Source organism: Bos mutus, unplaced genomic scaffold (genome assembly GCF_027580195.1).
Source record: "Bos mutus isolate GX-2022 unplaced genomic scaffold, NWIPB_WYAK_1.1 CTG303, whole genome shotgun sequence".
Taxonomy (NCBI): Eukaryota; Metazoa; Chordata; class Mammalia; order Artiodactyla; family Bovidae; genus Bos; species Bos mutus.
In genome coordinates this window covers 12,827-30,638 of record NW_027219795.1, presented here as the reverse complement: position 1 = coordinate 30,638, position 17,812 = coordinate 12,827, and the positions used below count along the sequence as shown (strand labels likewise).

Here is a 17,812-nt window from a genome sequence, read left to right as displayed (position 1 = left end):
TAACTCTTGGCTCATATATTGAGTGACTCCCTTCATGTCTTTATGCAGCTATATAATATACCGCTTCACACTCGTTGTATTAAAAACTGAATTTAGGATCATCTCCATTTCAGTTCTCTTTCCTCTTGGTGACTGGATCAACCATCTGATTACTGATATAATCAGAAACTTGGGAGCTATCCCTGATTCATTCCTCTTCCTTACCCTGAAGTAATCCCATAAATCTTAGCAGTTTTAACCATGAAATCTCTTGAATCTGTCTACTGCTCCATCTCTACCAGTATATCTTTCTCTAAGTCTTTATTCGCTCTTGCTTGAGTTATTCATGAATTAGTGCCCTAGATCCCCTGTTTACTTCCAGTTTACTTTCTACATCACATCCAGAAGGATAGTTTTCAAATACAACTTGAGTCACATCATACTCTGCTTCAAACACAGTAATGACCTCCTTAGTTCTTATAGTGTAACATCTTTAATTTGGCGCTCATGACCTTGTGTGGTCCGGCCCATTATTCTTGTCAGACCAGCCTTGTTCATCCTCCCTTTCTTAAATTGCAGTTGTATTGGCCTCCTTTCAGTCCTCTGATCCAGTGCTCTGTTTTGAGTCCAAGACCTATAGCTTTAGCAGGGAGATCCCACGTGCCGCAACTAAAACCTCACACCGCCAACATAAATCCATCATTTCATATTTTAAAACCTATACCCTCTTCCCTGTTTTGTATATGTATATTGTTGTCTCTTAGAACAAAACTCAAACCCCGCTCAGTCAGAATTTCCTATTCTCTGCTTTAATTGTAGTATATGTTGCACCATCATAGGTAACCACTATTATGTCATAGGAAACTGCAGCATCATAGCAGTTACAGCAGTTATAATTTCACATTTATTGTTGTAATTAGCTTAATGACATCTCCTTCACCCTTCCTTTGGATTAGGATGGAAGTACCTCGTGTTCACTGTCTTAGCACCCAGTGCTATACCTGGCACAAATACTGAGAAATTGAAATTTGGGAGCTAGGCCATTGATGGGGCAAATTTTCTGCACAATTTGGAGGAGAACCAAAATAGCAGTGGGAGAAATTTGCTGAGGATAGGAAGTTCATTGTGAGAGGAGAGTTGCTTTGTAATGCAGTAAACTAAAAGAGATGCCTTGTTTTGTGTATTGCAGAATAGTTATACAAGTGTTCAGTTCAGAAACTGGTGGTAGTCATCTCAAACATTGAAAGTGGAGAGGTCCTTGAAAGATGGCAGTTTGATATTGAGTTCATAAGATGCAAAAGATGATAGGTAAGTAGGAACTACTTCCATTTTCATATGTTTTAAAATTTATTTTCTTTACCAAATGAGTTCTAATTATATTGAACAAGTTTCATATAAAGTACAATTTTTTTCTAGGATGTTTATTTTTTTAAATATAAATTAATTTATTTTAATTGGAGGCTAATTACTTTACTATTGTATACAATACAATAGTAAAGTAATTACTGTATTGTATTGGTTTTGCCATACAGACCACATGAATCCTCCATGGGTGCACACATGTTCCCCATCCTGAACCCCCTCCCACCATCCCTCTGGGTCATCCCAGTGCACCAGCCCCGAGCATCCTGTATCCTGCATCGAACCTGGACTGGTGATTTGTTTCTTATATGATATTATACATGTTTCAATGCCATTCTCCCAAATCATCCCACCCTCTCCCTCTCCCGCAGAGTCCAAAAGACTGTTCTATACACCTGTGTCTCTTTTGCTGTCTCGCATACAGGGTTATCGTTACCATCTTCCTAATTCCATATATATGCGTTAGTATACGGTATTGGTGTTTTTCTGGCTTACTTCACTCTGTATAATAGGCTCCAGTTTCATCCACCTCGTTAGAACTGATTCAAATGTATTCTTTTTAATGGCTGCTGCTGCTAATTCGCGTCAGTCGTGTCCAACTCTGTGAGACCCCATAGACGGCAGCCCACCAGGCTCCCCCGTCCCTGGGATTCTCCAGGCAAGAACACTGGAGTGGGTTGCCATTTCCTTCTCCAATGCATGAAAGTGAAAAGTGAAAGTGAAGTCGCTCAGTCGTGTCCGACTCTTAGTGACCCCATGGACTGTAGCCTACCAGGCTCCTCCATCCATGGGATTTCCCAGGCAAGAGTACTGGAGTGGGGTGCCATTGCTAGGATGTTTCATTTGATCCTTAGTCTCCTGTGGCAAAGAACAGTTCACTGTCTTATATAAGACAATGAACTTTTAACATAATTGCCTATAGAGTAAATTGGTGAATTTCACCCTTCAGTGTTTATGGTAGTATGTACCTGGTGGCCCGTTTAGTGAATTGTTTAAAGGTACTTTTAACCATCAGGGGTTATCCTAGATTCCCCAAGCCTAAGATTCAGCTCTATTGTATTTCATTGAATGCCCTAAATTTTCTAAGACACTTCATAAAAAAGTTTCCAGACCACGTGAATGGGAAATGCTTATATGATCATGTCTAGCATTGTCCTAGGCTTGCTTACTGGTAAATTCAGAATCATTTTTCATAATGAAATGTAGTTTGCTTCTGAAGCCTTTGGTTTATTTTAGGAAATTTTTAACTTATAAAAATAATTTGATATTTAATGTAATTTCTTATTTGAGGCAGTAGGGAATTAAGCATTACTGAAAAATGTACCAACAAAATATTTTAGATATTATTTTCATTTTTTGAAAGGTGCTGTAGTTTTCCTAACTTGAAGCACTTGGCCAGTTTTCTGATTACCTGATACCAAATAACCTGATTTTAAGACCACCCCTAGAAAATGACTGGAATGATAAATGAAATAATAAAAATGCTCTTGTGGTATATAGACCCTAATGATATACTTATAACTTAAAAAAAAATCCATTTTAATGTATTAATTATTTGATCTTGGAAACATTTGATCAGTCTTACCAGTGTTTTAAATAATTTGTTAACACTTAAATTGATTTGGTTTCTTCAATAGTGCACCCAGAGAAAAGTCTCAGAAAGCTATCCAAGATGAAATCTGTTCAGTGGTCAGACAGATCACAGCTACAGTAACATTTCTGCCACTGTTGGAAGTTTCTTGTAAGTATTATACAACTTCACATTGACTTAAAATTTGTCAGGAAAAAGACTAAGCTACTATTTTAAGAATAAGCCCTTTATTAATTTTTTTCTTAATTATTAATATTACATAATAAAAATGAAAAACCCATTATAAAGCAGAAGTAGTGTTATATGCATTCTAGAAATTTGGAAATTCTGAAAAGGAAAGGAATCAAAGTATTCCACAGTATTCATTCTTGAATGTCTTAATGTAATCCCATTCGTTATCTTAATTTTTTATGTATATTTTTAAGGCTAGCCATAACTGTCTTGCTTTTCTACCTTATCAGATATTTCCCGAATGCCTACTATATGCGAGACACTGCTCTAGGCCCCAGGCTACATCAGTCATAGAGCCCAGATGTTAGCTTTCCTTCAGGTTGCCTTTATGCTGTCCTGTGTGATTGACTCCATACTTTCTGCAGATAATGGTTTTCTCTTTAAAAAAAAAAAAAAAAAAAGCAAACTTGAAGTTTCATAAGATAAAGCAAAAGGAGTACAATATTTTCTGTAATACAGTAACTTTCTATGGAGAAAAAGCAATTGACTAGTCATTACAGACCAGGCTAAACTATCTTTTCTAATACTGTGGGTGGTTCAAAATGTGAGAGAGACAAGGACGGTTCTTCTACTTTGGAAAAAAATAATGTACTTTAATGATTTTATCTCCAATTTAGGTTCATTTGATCTCCTTATTTGTACAGACAAAGATCTGGTTGTACCTGAAAAATGGGAAGAGTCGGGACCACAGTTCATTACCAATTCTGAGGAAGTTCGTCTTCGTTCATTTACTACTACAATTCACAAAGTAAATAGCATGGTAGCCTACACAATTCCTGTCAATGACTGAGGATGAGATATGGACAATAACGTACTTGTAACTCTCAAATGTGGTTTTCCTACCAGATCAACTGTAGTTGGTATGTTTTATTTCATTGGTTAATTTTTAGATGAGGAAAACTTAACATGATACTTAACTGAATCTGTGCAAAATTGTTCCATTTTTGGTACCTATCTGACTTTCCAGAGGGTTGACATAAGTTACTGCACAGATTGCATCAGTACTGCAGTGTTACTTCCTTTGGAGGTAGTAACCATAGGTGGAAAAACTTTTGCTAAATGCCTTGCTAAATCAGACTTTTGGTCAAGTAGCTTGACTCAGAATGTAGAGAAATATTTAAATATGAAATAGAACAAAAGAAATATGAATCTTCAGAATCTTCATTTACATCCTGAAAGTAACTAATGATAGTCCATAAGTAGTGACATATTTCTCCTATTGCATTCTCTTGTCATTTATTTCATTTGTATAGTTTCTGTATTGAAAAAATGTCCAATTATTTGAGTTTAATTTATGTAACTTGAGTCTATAAAGCTGTGGATATTCCCACTTTTCAAATTGTTGTGATACAGAACTCTTAAGAATGTCTTTTATGTTTTATAAAATCAAGCTTTAAATGGCAATGATGAAATAAAGTTAAATGTGTATGTTTTACATTTGTATTAAATCTTTTATATTGGTGTATTGATACAGTTACGTAGTTATTATGGATTCAGTACGGCATATTATTTCTTGTGCCTACTATATTGTAGGGAGGGCCTAAGGATACAAAGTAGAGTAAGTCTTGAGGTACTTACAATTTATTGGACAAACTTTTATGAAACCTCCTTCACCCTATAACAGTAGATTTAAAATAAACATTGTTCTTTATGTAAAATGATAAATGTCACTTGGAATTAATTGAGTTTAGCAAATGTTAGATTGTATATGCACTGATCACGTGGCTGATCATGCACTGATCACGTGGCTGATCATGCACTGATCACGTGACTGATCATGCACTGATCACGTGCCTGATCATGCACTGATCACGTGGCTGATCATGCGCTGATCACGTGATCACATGCACTGATCACCGCATCAGCATGCACTGATCACGTGACTGATCATGCACTGATCACGTGGCTGATCATGCACTGATCATGTGGCTGATCATGCACTGATCACGTGACTGATCATGCACTGATCACGTGGCTGATCATGCACTGATCACGTGACTGATCATGCACTGATCACGTGGCTGATCATGCACTGATCACGTGGCTGATCATGCACTGATCGCGTGCTGATCATGCACTGATCACGTGACTGATCATGCACTGATCACGTGGCTGATCATGCACTGATCACGTGGCTGATCATGCACTGATCACGTGGCTGATCATGCACTGATCGCGTGGCTGATCATGCACTCACGTGGCTGATCATGCACTGATCACGTGGCTGATCATGCACTGATCACGTGACTGATCATGCACTGATCACGTGACTGATCATGCACTGATCACGTGGCTGATCATGCACTGATCACGTGGCTGATCATGCACTGATCCGTGGCTGTCATGCACTGATCACGTGGCTGATCATGCACTGATCACGTGACTGATCATGCACTGATCACGTGGCTGATCATGCACTGATCACATGGCTATCATGCACTGATCCCATGGCTGATCATGCACTGATCTTGTGACTGATCATGCACTGATCACGTGTCTGATCATGCACTGATCACATGACTGATCATGCACTGATCACGTGCCTGATCATGCACTGATCACGTGGCTGATCATGCACTGATCACGTGACTGATCATGCACTGATCACGTGACTGATCATGCACTGATCACGTGGCTGATCATGCACTGATCACGTGCTGATCATGCACTGATCACGAAGGCTGATCATGCACTGATCACGTGGCTGATCATGCACTGATCACGTGACTGATCATGCACTGATCACGTGGCTGATCATGCACTGATCACGTGGCTGATCATGCACTGATCACGTGACTGATCATGCACTGATCATGGCTGATCATGCACTGATCATGCGTGATCACGATCATGCACTGATCACGTGACTGATCATGCACTGATCGCGTGGCTGATCATGCACTGATCACGTGGCTGATCATGCACACTGATCACGTGGCTGATCATGCACTGATCACGTGACTGATCATGCACTGATCGCATGGCTGATCATGCACTGATCACGTGGACTGATCATGCACTGATCACGTGGCTGATCATGCACTGATCACGTGGCTGATCATGCACTGATCGCGTGCTGATCATACACTGATCACGTGACTGATCATGCACTGATCACGTGACTGATCATGCACTGATCACGTGGCTGATCATCATGCACTGATCACGTGGCTGATCATGCACTGATCACGTGACTGATCATGCACTGATCACGTGGATGATCATGCACTGATCACGTGACTGATCATGCACTGATCACGTGGCTGATCATGCACTGATCACGTGACTGATCATGCACTGATCACGTGGCTGATCAATACACTGATCGTGATCACGTGGCTGATCATGCACTGATCACGTGCTGATCATGCACTGATCACGTGGCTGATCATGCACTGATCACGTGGCTGATCATGCACTGATCACGTGACTGATCATGCACTGATCACGTGGCTGATCATGCACTGATCACGTGGCTGATCATGCACTGATCACGTGGCTGATCATGCACTGATCACGTGACTGATCATGCACTGATCACGTGGCTGATCATGCACTGATCACGTGGCTATCATGCACTGATCATGTGACTGATCATGCACTGATCATGTAGCTGATCATGCACTGATCACGTGGCTGATCATGCACTGATCACGTGGCTGATCATACACTGATCACGTGACTGTGATCATGCACTGATCACGTGGCTGATCATGCACTGATCACGTGGCTGATCATGCACTGATCACGTGGCTGATCATGCACTGATCACGTGGCTGATCATGCACTGATCACGTGGCTGATCATGCACTGATCCGTGGCTGATCATGCACTGATCACGTGACTGATCATGCACTGATCACGTGGCTGATCATGCTGATCACGTGACTGATCATGCACTGATCACGTGCTGATCATGCACTGATCACGTGGCTGATCATGCACTGATCACGTGACTGATCATGCACTGATCACGTGACTGATCATGCACTGATCACGTGACTGATCATGCACTGATCACGTGGCTGATCATGCACTGATCACGTGGCTGATCATGCACTGATCACGTGATTGATCATGCACTGATCACGTGACTGATCATGCACTGATCACGTGGCTGATCATGCACTGATCACGTGGCTGATCATGCACTGATCACGTGGCTGATCATGCACTGATCACGTGACTGATCATGCACTGATCACGTGGCTGATCATGCACTGATCACGTGACTGATCATGCACTGATCACGTGGCTGATCATGCACTGATCACGTGGCTGATCATGCACTGATCACGTGGCTGATCATGCACTGATCACGTGGCTGATCATGCACTGATCACGTGACTGATCATGCACTGATCACGTGGCTGATCATGCACTGATCACGTGGCTGATCATTCACTGATCACCGTGGCTGATCATGCACTGATCGCGTGGCTGATCATGCACTGATCACGTGGCTGATCATGCACTGATCACGTGACTGATCATGCACTGATCACGTGGCTGATCATGCACTGATCACGTGGCTGATCATGCACTGATCACGTGGCTGATCATGCACTGATCACGTGACTGATCATGCACTGATCACGTGGCTGATCATGCACTGATCATGTGCTGATCATGCACTGATCACGTGACTGATCATGCTGATCACGTGACTGATCATGCACTGATCACGTGGCTGATCATCATGCACTGATCACGTGGCTGATCATGCACTGATCACGTGACTGATCATGCACTGATCACGTGGCTGATCATGCACTGATCACGTGACTGATCATGCACTGATCACGTGGCTGATCATGCACTGATCACGTGTGACTGATCATGCACTGATCACGTGGCTGATCATGCACTGATCACGTGGCTGATCATGCACACTGATCACGTGACTGATCATGCACTGATCACGTGACTGATCATGCACTGATCACGTGGCTGATCATGCACTGATCACGTGGCTGATCATGCACTGATCACGTGGCTGATCATGCACTGATCACGTGACTGATCATGCACTGATCATGCACTGATCATGCACTGATCATGCGTGATCTGTGACTGATGCACTGATCACGTGGCTGATCATGCACTGATCACGTGACTGATCATGCACTGATCACGTGGCTGATCATGCACTGATCACGTGGCTGATCATGCACTGATCACGTGGCTGATCATGCACTGATCACGTGACTGATCATGCACTGATCACGTGGCTGATCATGCACTGATCCGTGGCTGATCATGCACTGATCACGTGACTGATCATGCACTGATCACGTGGCTGATCATGCACTGATCACGTGGCTGATCATGCACTGATCACGTGACTGATCATGCACTGATCACGTGGCTGATCATGCACTGATCACGTGGCTGATCATGCACTGATCACGTGACTGATCATGCACTGATCACGTGCCTGATCATGCACTGATCACGTGACTGATCATGCACTGATCACGTGGCTGATCATGCACTGATCACGTGGCTGATCATAAACTGATCACGTGACTGATCATGCACTGATCACGTGGCTGATCATGCACTGATCACGTGGCTGATCATGCACTGATCACGTGGCTGATCATGCACTGATCACGTGACTGACTCATGCACTGATCACGTGGCTGATCATGCACTGATCACGTGGCTGATCATGCACTGATCACGTGGCTGATCATGCACTGATCACGTGGCTGATCATGCACTGATCACGTGACTGATCATGCACTGATCACGTGGCTGATCATGCACTGATCACGTGGCTGATCATGCACTGATCACGTGACTGATCATGCACTGATCACGTGGCTGATCATGCACTGATCACGTGGCTGATCATGCACTGATCACGTGGCTGATCATGCACTGATCACGTGACTGATCATGCACTGATCACGTGACTGATCATGCACTGATCACGTGGCTGATCATGCACTGATCACGTGACTGATCATGCACTGATCACGTGACTGATCATGCACTGATCACGTGACTGATCATGCACTGATCACGTGGCTGATCATGCACTGATCACGTGGCTGATCATGCACTGATCACGTGACTGATCATGCACACTGATCACGTGGCTGATCATGCACTGATCACGTGGCTGATCATGCACTGATCACGTGGCTGATCATGCACTGATCACGTGACTGATCATGCACTGATCACGTGACTGATCATGCACTGATCACGTGGCTGATCATGCACTGATCACGTGGCTGATCATGCACTGATCACGTGACTGATCATGCACTGATCACCGTGGCTGATCATGCACTGATCACGTGGCTGATCATGCACTGATCACGTGACTGATCATGCACTGATCACGTGGCTGATCATGCACTGATCACGTGACTGATCATGCACTGATCACGTGGCTGATCATGCACTGATCATGTGTGACTGATCATGCACTGATCACGTGGCTGATCATGCACTGATCACGTGGCTGATCATGCACTGATCACGTGGCTGATCATGCACTGATCACGTGACTGATCATGCACTGATCACGTGGCTGATCATGCACTGATCACGTGACTGATCATGCACTGATCACGTGACTGATCATGCACTGATCACGTGGCTGATCATGCACTGATCACGTGGCTGATCATGCACTGATCACGTGACTGATCATGCACTGATCACGTGGCTGATCATGCACTGATCACGTGGCTGATCATGCACTGATCACGTGACTGATCATGCACTGATCACGTGGCTGATCATGCACTGATCACGTGACTGATCATGCACTGATCACGTGGCTGATCATGCACTGATCACGTGACTGATCATGCACTGATCACGTGGCTGATCATGCACTGATCACGTGGCTGATCATGCACTGATCACGTGGCTGATCATGCACTGATCACGTGACTGATCATGCACTGATCACGTGGCTGATCATGCACTGATCACGTGGCTGATCATGCACTGATCACGTGACTGATCATGCACTGATCATGCTGATGATCACTGATCGTGACTGATCATGCACTGATCACGTGGATATCATGCACTGATCACGTGGACTGATCATGCACTGATCACGTGGCTGATCATGCACTGATCACGTGGCTGATCATGCACTGATCACGTGGCTGATCATGCACTGATCACGTGACTGATCATGCACTGATCACGTGACTGATCATGCACTGATCACGTGGCTGATCATGCACTGATCACGTGGCTGATCATGCACTGATCACGTGACTGATCATGCACTGATCACGTGACTGATGCATGCACTGATCACGTGCTGATCATGCACTGATCACGTGGCTGATCATGCACTGATCACGTGGCTGATCATGCACTGATCACGTGGCTGATCATGCACTGATCACGTGACTGATCATATGCACTGATCACGTGACTGATCATGCACTGATCACGTGGCTGATCATGCACTGATCACGTGGCTGATCATGCACTGATCACACGTGACTGATCATGCACTGATCACGTGGCTGATCATGCACTGATCACGTGGCTGATCATGCACTGATCACGTGGCTGATCATGCACTGATCACGTGACTGATCATGCACTGATCACGTGGCTGATCATGCACTGATCATGTGACTGATCATGCACTGATCACGTGGCTGATCATGCACTGATCACGTGGCTGATCATGCACTGATCACGTGTGGCTGATCATGCACTGATCATGTGACTGATCATATGCACTGATCACGTGACTGATCATGCACTGATCACGTGACTGATCATGCACTGATCACGTGGCTGATCATGCACTGATCACGTGGCTGATCATGCACTGATCACGTGACTGATCATGCACTGATCACGTGACTGATCATGCACTGATCGCGTGGCTGATCATGCACTGATCACGTGGCTGATCATGCACTGATCACGTGACTGATCATGCATCACGTGGCTGATCATCATGCACTGATCACGTGACTGATCATGCACTGATCACGTGACTGATCATGCACTGATCACGTGGCTGATCATGCACTGATCACGTGGCTGATCATGCACTGATCACGTGGCTGATCATGCACTGATCACGTGGCTGATCATGCACTGATCACGTGATCACGTGATCATCATGCACTGATCACGTGACTGATCATGCACTGATCACGTGGCTGATCATGCACTGATCACGTGGCTGATCATGCACTGATCACGTGGCTGATCATGCACTGATCACGTGGCTGATCATGCACTGATCACGTGACTGATCATGCACTGATCACGTGGCTGATCATGCACTGATCACGTGGCTGATCATGCACTGATCACGTGACTGATCATGCACTGATCACGTGACTGATCATCATGCACTGATCACGTGGCTGATCATGCACTGATCACGTGCTGATCATGCACTGATCACGTGACTGATCATGCTGATCACGTCACGTGCTGATCATGCACTGATCACGTGGCTGATCATGCACTGATCACGTGGCTGATCATGCACTGATCACGTGACTGATCATGCACTGATCACGTGGCTGATCATGCACTGATCACGTGGCTGATCATGCACTGATCACGTGGCTGATCATGCACTGATCACGTGGCTGATCATGCACTGATCACGTGGCTGATCATGCACTGATCACGTGACTGATCATGCACTGATCACGTGGCTGATCATGCACTGATCACGTGGCTGATCATGCACTGATCACGTGGCTGATCATCACTGATCACGTGACTGATCATGCACTGATCACGTGCCTGATCATGCACTGATCACGTGGCTGATCATGCACTGATCACGTGGCTGATCATACACTGATCACGTGACTGTGCATGCACTGATCACGTGGCTGATCATGCACTGATCACGTGGCTGATCATGCACTGATCACGTGGCTGATCATGCACTGATCACGTGACTGATCATGCACTGATCACGTGGCTGATCATGCACTGATCACGTGGCTGATCATGCACTGATCACGTGGCTGATCATGCACTGATCACGTGGCTGATCATGCACTGATCACGTGACTGATCATGCACTGATCACGTGGCTGATCATGCACTGATCACGTGGCTGATCATGCACTGATCATCCTGACTGATCATGCACTGATCACGTGACTGATCATGCACTGATCACGTGACTGATCATGCACTGATCACGTGGCTGATCATGCACTGATCACGTGGCTGATCATGCACTGATCACGTGACTGATCATGCACTGATCACGTGACTGATCATGCACTGATCACGTGGCTGATCATGCACTGATCACGTGGCTGATCATGCACTGATCACGTGACTGATCATGCACTGATCACGTGACTGATCATGCACTGATCGTGGCTGATGACTGATCATGCACTGATCATGCACTGATCACGTGGCTGATCATGCACTGATCACGTGGCTGATCATGCACTGATCGCGTGACTGATGATCATGCACTGATCACGTGGCTGATCATGCACTGATCACGTGACTGATCATGCACTGATCACGTGGCTGATCATGCACTGATCACGTGTGGCTGATCATGCACTGATCACGTGACTGATCATGCACTGATCACGTGACTGATCATGCACTGATCACGTGGCTGATCATGCACTGATCACGTGGCTGATCATGCACTGATCACGTGACTGATCATGCACTGATCACGTGGCTGATCATGCACTGATCACGTGGCTGATCATGCACTGATCACGTGCTGATCATGCACTGATCACGTGGCTGATCATGCACTGATCACGTGACTGATCATGCTGATCACGTGGCTGATCATGCACTGATCACGTGGCTGATCATGCACTGATCACGTGACTGATCATGCACTGATCACGTGACTGATCATGCACTGATCACGTGGCTGATCATGCACTGATCATGACTGATCATGCACTGATCACGTGGCTGATCATGCACTGATCACGTGGCTGATCATGCACTGATCACGTGACTGATCATGCACTGATCACGTGGCTGATCATGCACTGATCACCGTGGCTGATCATGCACTGATCACGTGACTGATCATGCACTGATCACGTGACTGATCATGCACTGATCACGTGGCTGATCATGCACTGATCACGTGGCTGATCATGCACTGATCACGTGGCTGATCATGCACTGATCACGTGGCTGATCATGCACTGATCACGTGACTGATCATGCACTGATCACGTGGCTGATCATGCACTGATCACGTGACTGATCATGCACTGATCACGTGGCTGATCATGCACTGATCACGTGGCTGATCATGCACTGATCACGTGACTGATCATGCACTGATCACGTGGCTGATCATGCACTGATCACGTGGCTGATCATGCACTGATCACGTGACTGATCATGCACTGATCACGTGCCTGATCATGCACTGATCACGTGACTGATCATGCACTGATCACGTGGCTGATCATGCACTGATCACGTGGCTGATCATGCACTGATCACGTGGCTGATCATGCACTGATCACGTGACTGATCATGCACTGATCACGTGGCTGATCATGCACTGATCACGTGGCTGATCATGCACTGATCACGTGGCTGATCATGCACTGATCACGTGGCTGATCATGCACTGATCACGTGACTGATCATGCACTGATCACGTGGCTGATCATGCACTGATCACGTGGCTGATCATGCACTGATCACGTGGCTGATCATGCACTGATCACGTGACTGATCATGCACTGATCACGTGCTGATCATGCACTGATCACGTGGCTGATCATGCACTGATCACGTGACTGATCATGCACTGATCACGTGACTGATCATGCACTGATCACGTGGCTGATCATGCACTGATCACGTGGCTGATCATGCACTGATCACGTGGCTGATCATGCACTGATCACGTGGCTGATCATGCACTGATCACATCACGTGACTGATCATGCACTGATCACGTGGCTGATCATGCACTGATCACGTGGCTGATCATGCACTGATCACCGTGACTGATCATGCACTGATCACGTGGCTGATCATGCACTGATCACGTGGCTGATCATGCACTGATCACGTGGCTGATCATGCACTGATCACGTGACTGATCATGCACTGATCACGTGGCTGATCATGCACTGATCACGTGACTGATCATGCACTGATCACGTGATTGATCATGCACTGATCACGTGGCTGATCATGCACTGATCACGTGGCTGATCATGCACTGATCACGTGACTGATCTGCATCATGCGTGACTGATCATCACTGTCATCACGTGGCTGATCATGCACTGATCACGTGGCTGATCATGCACTGATCACGTGGCTGATCATGCACTGATCACGTGACTGATCATGCACTGATCACGTGACTGGCTGATCATGCACTGATCACGTGGCTGATCATGCACTGATCACGTGACTGTCATGCACTGATCACGTGACTGATCATGCACTGATCACGTGCTGATCATGCACTGATCACGTGACTGATCATGCACTGATCACGTGACTGATCATGCACTGATCACGTGGCTGATCATGCACTGATCACGTGGCTGATCATGCACTGATCACGTGGCTGATCATGCACTGATCACGTGGCTGATCATGCACTGATCACGTGGCTGATCATGCACTGATCACGTGGCTGATCATGCACTGATCACGTGACTGATCATGCACTGATCACGTGGCTGATCATGCACTGATCACGTGACTGATCATGCACTGATCATGCACTGATCACGTGGCTGATCATGCACTGATCACGTGGCTGATCATGCACTGATCACGTGCTGATGATCATGCACTGATCACGTGACTGATCATGCACTGATCACGTGGCTGATCATGCACTGATCACGTGCTGATCATGCACTGATCACGTGACTGATCATGCACTGATCACGTGGCTGATCATGCACTGATCACGTGACTGATCATGCACTGATCACGTGGCTGATCATGCACTGATCACGTGGCTGATCATGCACTCATCACGTGACTGATCATGCACTGATCACGTGGCTGATCATGCACTGATCACGTGACTGATCATGCACACTGATCACGTGACTGATCATGCACTGATCACGTGGCTGATCATGCACTGATCACGTGACTGATCATGCACTGATCACGTGGCTGATCATGCACTGATCACGTGGCTGATCATGCACTGATCACGTGACTGATCATGCACTGATCACGTGGCTGATCATGCACTGATCACGTGGCTGATCATGCACTGATCACGTGGCTGATCATGCACTGATCACGTGGCTGATCATGCACTGATCACGTGGCTGATCATGCACTGATCACGTGGCTGATCATGCACTGATCACGTGCTGATCATGCACTGATCACGTGACTGATCATGCACTGATCACGTGGCTGATCATGCACTGATCACGTGGCTGATCATGCACTGATCACGTGACTGATCATGCACTGATCACGTGCCTGATCATGCACTGATCACGTGGCTGATCATGCACTGATCACGTGGCTGATCATGCACTGATCACGTGACTGATCATGCACTGATCACGTGGCTGATCATGCACTGATCACGTGGCTGATCATGCACTGATCACGATCATGATCACGTGATGATCATGCACTGATCACGTGGCTGATCATGCACTGATCACGTGGCTGATCATGCACTGATCACGTGGCTGATCATGCACTGATCACGTGGCTGATCATGCACTGATCACGTGACTGATCATGCACTGATCACGTGGCTGATCATGCACTGATCACGTGGCTGATCATGCACTGATCACGTGACTGATCATACACTGATCACGTGACTGATCATGCACTGATCACGTGGCTGATCATGCACTGATCACGTGGCTGATCATGCACTGATCACGTGGCTGATCATGCACTGATCACGTGACTGATCATGCACTGATCACGTGGCTGATCATGCACTGATCACGTGGCTGATCATGCACTGATCACGTGGCTGATCATACACTGATCACGTGACTGATCATGCACTGATCACGTGGCTGATCATGCACTGATCACGTGGCTGATCATGCACTGATCACGTGGCTGATCATGCACTGATCGCGTGGCTGATCATGCACTGATCACGTGACTGATCATGCACTGATCACGTGACTGATCATGCACTGATCACGTGATCTGATCACGTGATGATCATGTGCACTGATCACACACTGATCACGTGACTGATCATGCACTGATCACGTGACTGATCATGCACTGATCACGTGGCTGCTGATCATGCACTGATCACGTGTGCCTGATCATGCACTGATCACGTGACTGATCATGCACTGATCACGTGGCTGATCATGCACTGATCACGTGGCTGATCATGCACTGATCACGTGGCTGATCATGCACTGATCACGTGACTGATCATGCACTGATCACGTGGCTGATCATGCACTGATCACGTGGCTGATCATGCACTGATCACGTGACTGATCATGCACTGATCACGTGACTGATGCATGCACTGATCATCGTGGCTGATCATGCACTGATCATCGTGGCTGATCATGCACTGATCACGTGGCTGATCATGCACTGATCACGTGACTGATCATGCACTGATCACGTGACTGATCATGCACTGATCACGTGGCTGATCATGCACTGATCACGTGGCTGATCATGCACTGATCACGTGACTGATCATGCACTGATCACGTGACTGATCATGCACTGATCACGTGGCTGATCATGCACTGATCACGTGGCTGATCATGCACTGATCACGTGGCTGATCATGCACACTGATCACGTGACTGATGATCATGCACTGATCGCGTGGCTGATCATGCACTGATCACGTGACTGATCATGCACTGATCACGTGACTGATCATGCACTGATCACGTGACTGATCATGCACACTGATCACGTGACTGATCATGCACTGATCACGTGGCTGATCATTCACTGATCACGTGGCTGATCATGCACTGATCACGTGGCTGATCATGCACTGATCACGTGGCTGATCATGCACTGATCACGTGGCTGATCATGCACTGATCACGTGGCTGATCATGCACTGATCACGTGGCTGATCATGCACTGATCACGTGACTGATCATGCACTGATCATGCGTGATCGCGTGGCTGATCATGCACTGATCACGTGGCTGATCATGCACTGATCACGTGGCTGATCATGCACTGATCATCACGTGGCTGATCATGCACTGATCACGTGGCTGATCATGCACTGATCACGTGGCTGATCATGCACTGATCACATGACTGATCATGCACTGATGATCACGATCACTGATCATGCACTGATCACGTGGCTGATCATGCACTGATCACGTGGCTGATCATGCACTGATCACGTGACTGATCATGCACACTGATCACGTGCTGATCATGCACTGATCACGTGGCTGATCATGCACTGATCACGTGGCTGATCATGCACTGATCACGTGACTGATCATGCACTGATCACGTGGCTGATCATGCACTGATCATGTGACTGATCATGCACTGATCACGTGACTGATCATGCACACTGATCACGTGGCTGATCATGCACTGATCACGTGGCTGATCATGCACTGATCACGTGACTGATCATGCACTGATCACGTGACTGATCATGCACTGATCACGTGACTG

General features: G+C 46.3%; 1 pseudogene; it reads left to right on the top strand.

Annotated features, from left to right (window-relative positions):
* LOC138986954 (mitotic spindle assembly checkpoint protein MAD2A-like) overlaps positions 1 to 4,865 on the top strand; it is a 51,627-nt pseudogene extending 46,762 nt beyond the window's left edge.
* Positions 4,866 to 17,812: the final 12,947 nt, after the last annotated feature.